Here is a 4,215-nt window from a genome sequence, read left to right as displayed (position 1 = left end):
TTTTCCCTATCTGAAATTATGCCTTTTAAATTTGAATATAATTTGAATTTTGATAATATTTAAGTAAAAAATTCGAATGTAGTTTTTCAGTCATTTTGACAGCCCTATTTTGCACCCTGCTGTAGAGCACCACTGAACAAGCCTGTTCTGCTGATATGAAACCTTGACCTTACATGACCTCATCTGGCCACATCTTATGTTCGGCGGGACTCGAAACTCAGCCCAGATCCTCAGCTGTCAACATACCATCATGTGCTGGTAAAATATCTGTTTCCTTGCAGCATTAACCATTAACCACATGAACGGTAACAGCAGTAAACAGAACCGCAGGGACAATATTAATCACATCCACCTGAGATATTCCCAACAACTGAGTCTCCGCTACAGCTAATCATTACAAGCGTTTCATCTGTCATGGTAGGGATAGGGTGAAGAGACTGATGTCTGACCTTGTTGATGTGGAGCTGCTGGAAGTGCTGCTTGTGTTTCTCCAGGAACTGCTGGTGCTGTTGTTGAACCACGAGCTGCTGGAGCGCCTGGCTGCTCTGGGGCAGAGGAGCCGACTGTGTGCGGCCCAGCGGCCGGTGCTGACGCAGCTTCTGCAGCGACCCCGCTCCCATACCTGCAACAACAGACATTCCTCATGAACACACGCATGCGGGCGCCAGGATACACTCACAACGGCTGGGCAGAGATAATCTGACAGCCGTCTCGGTTCAACGGAGTTTCCAAAACCGCTTGACACTGAAACACCCTGTAAAATACGTTCATTCATTCGGAGTTCTCCACAGACGTCACAACCGTCCATGCGTGGCTGACCTGGCATCTGAAGACGGCTTTGGGTCCCACGGGTCTCTGCACCCATTTGATCGGGTTCATTGTTTCGCTTCCTGCTCCCATTCAGATAATTAGAGGCGTATTCTTCTAGTCCTGTGGGAGCGCGAGTGAACCCAGCTGGCACGCGGTGCTGGCATGAAGATCGCTCCGCCTGGCACACCGTGTTCCTCTGACCTCCTGCCGTGGGCGACTCGGAACACTGATCTAATTAACCGAGGGACCCTGGACTCGGGCCGCACCTCAGCACCGTTATGGGCAGCGGACGGTTCACACATTTCAAGGTTTATGTAACGCTTTGACAGCGGCCCTGGAAAACGCTCCGCGATCCTGGCCAGTAGCTATTACGCAAATAAAAAGGTTTGTAATGGCCTGCACACTGTTACTAAACCAAGACAGAAACTCAAAGAACTCTGAGCTCTACTCACCTGCGGCCAAAGGACTCGGTGGGGCTGATTGCTCCAGAAGGACCATGTGCTGCAGCAGTGCATTGTGGGAGTCTGCAGTGTCCGAATTGCCAAGAAATGACGGCAGGTGAGAGGTGACCAGGAACGGAGTGCTTATGGGTAAACCGGTCACAGACAAACATTCGCTGTCAGGCTGGGTAGACGTCACCTTGTTAAAGAAGCAACAAAATAAAACTGAGCCTTTTCCAAAGCATCACATGACGAAGCAAAAGGAAGATGAGTGCTGACCAAACGCTCCTAACCAGGTGGACAAATACAGGTCGATTATGACTGTTTCTCACACGCAGATCAGATCAGTACGGTATTAACTGGGAATGTTACAGTGTTACAGTCTAATTACTATGTTTATGTTCCAGTATAAATATCTAAACATCCTTTAAAAACAAATTAATTAAAAGTCAAATCAGACAACTTCAGAGAATCTGTCTTGAATTAAGTGCATTTTTCTAACCCCTTGTAAAAACTGTTGTAACAGCACAAGCTCAGTTAGGTCTGAACACTCACATTGTTGGTGGCAGTGGCCGGCAGACCCAGGGTGATGTTGGGTAGTGAAGGAGACGTGTAGAGCGACAGCTGACTAACCGGCCCGTCCTGACCAGCCGGCCTGTGAGACGACTGGAGCACATTCACATCAACACTTTTAGCAGATGCTTTTATCGAAAGCGACTTAGAATAGACGAACATAAGCAATTTACCACAGAGCCAACAGTATTCATAGTGTAGAATGCCAGGTTTATTAGAAAGCTAGACTAGGAAACATTGTCTAGGAATTGTGTGTGTGTGTGTGTGTGTTAGAGGTCTGCATGGGCTTTAAACTGAAGCCCGTACCCGAGTTTTACTTTCGCTACAAACCTGAAACCCGAGAGTAGTTCGGGACCCGTCGGGCTCGTGTTGGGTAGCAGACCTCTACACACACACACACACACACACACACACACACATACACACACTCACACACTCACACACTCACACACGCTTTCTCTCTCACACACACACACACACACACACACACACACACATACACACACTCACACACTCACACACTCACACACGCTTTCTCTCTCACACACACACACACACACACACACACACACACATACACACACTCACACACTCACACACTCACACACGCTTTCTCTCTCACACACACACACACACACACACACACACACACATACACACACTCACACACTCACACACTCACACACGCTTTCTCTCTCACACACACACACACACACACACACACACACACATACACACACTCACACACTCACACACTCACACACGCTTTCTCTCTCACACACACACACACACACACACACACACACACACTCACTCACACCAAACTAGCCTCACCTCAGTCACACTGATGCCGTTCTCGCACAGGTTTCCGTGTGAGCTGTTGTTTGGGGAACTGGGTCCAGATCCAGGAGCGCTGCTACACACCGAATCTACGGACCATCAGAAGAAGAGACAGAGTTTGTCTGTGTGAAAACAGTCACGTGTCCATGCCAGCAAACATGAGCACGTCTCGAGCATCACCTGCCATATCCAGAGAGCGTTTCTTGAGCGTGCTGATGGGACTGTCTTTGCGGCGCAGTAACGGGCTGCTCCTCCGCTCCGACACCTTCTGCTTCAGCCGCGAACGCAGCTTCAGGTTCGGTTCAGACGCTACAACGACACACACAATGACAGAAGCCGTTTTCACGTGCTGCCTCACTTTATGTAGAAACTGTGAATAGAGTGCATGTTTCATTCAGAATGAGGTTTGTCCAACTGCTCCATGCCATCACAGGCAGAAGTGCAGATGCTAGTAATACTAGAGTTACTAGCGGGAGATTCTGTAGGCCTCACCACAGAACAAACACAAGCATCATTACAGCACACGCAGGCGATGATGCTCACCGATACATACGGAGTGGAAACCTAACACAGAAGAGTGAGCTGAGGGAGAAAACATAACCTGGAAACCAGCTTCACAAGAATAAACTAATGATTGCAGACTACCCACAGTGCTTCAGTACATTCTCACATGATTATCCATGGATTTATCAAAGAGACTCTATGCGCTGCCTGGCACCGATTCATGAGGTTTGGTAAGTTACTATGAGCACGTCCAGAGGTTTTGCTGTCTGGAATGAACAGCAGCAGATGCAGAGCCTCTTCTTCAACACAGAATGGCTCAGATCGTGACGTGTGCCATATTCTCTCATTTGATTTTCAAGATGACGATCAACTGCACGCGTCAGACGTCACTCTGCGTGCTCTCCATCCGGCAGTAGATTTACCTCCATTTGACATCTTAAGTCAGAATCTCAGCATTACAAGAAAAGGTCGATTCATTTGGCTGTTGTCCCGCTCTCTATTCATTCAGTCGTTACTGAAAATGATGCTCGTGGCTCTGCGAAATATGGGAGGCTCCTAACAAACGGCTTTCCATTAACATAAGCAAATTACACAAACTCGTCACTAGACGGGAAAAGCGCAGAGAATGAATCGGGTTATTGAGGAGAGCCGCTGCTCTGGGACAAGACATCCGATCACTTTACCTACAGGACGGTTTCATCTTATGTTGTGTAGGACATCAGATGCTGCTGTTTGTAGCATATCACACACACACACCGTCTACACTGTTTAGCTGCAATCACAATATTGGGGAAAGTTAATTTTCCTGTAGGACAGAAACATATGAAGCTGAAAATAAGCCACCTAGAGCCACAATTAAACTCAAGTTATTGAGGATCTACAGCAATGAAACATCAAGACTGAATCAAACTAAATCTGCTGCAGCTCTCGATCCTGGAGCCCAAACACACTCTTCTCGGTCTGACTGATCCAGTCTCCACACACACACACACACACACACACACACACACACACACACACATATATATATGCATGTATGTATAATTTT

The 4,215-nt window shown here is 47.6% G+C and overlaps 1 pseudogene; it reads right to left on the bottom strand.

Annotated features, from left to right (window-relative positions):
- Nucleotides 1-4,215, bottom strand: part of LOC107673970 (histone deacetylase 4-like) — a 48,130-nt pseudogene that overhangs the window by 7,360 nt on the left and 36,555 nt on the right.

Source organism: Sinocyclocheilus anshuiensis, unplaced genomic scaffold, assembly GCF_001515605.1.
Source record: "Sinocyclocheilus anshuiensis isolate Anshui unplaced genomic scaffold, SAMN03320099.WGS_v1.1 scaffold953, whole genome shotgun sequence".
NCBI lineage: Eukaryota > Metazoa > Chordata > Actinopteri > Cypriniformes > Cyprinidae > Sinocyclocheilus > Sinocyclocheilus anshuiensis.
Note: the sequence above shows the minus strand (reverse complement) of the source record. Positions and strands in the feature narration are given on the sequence as shown.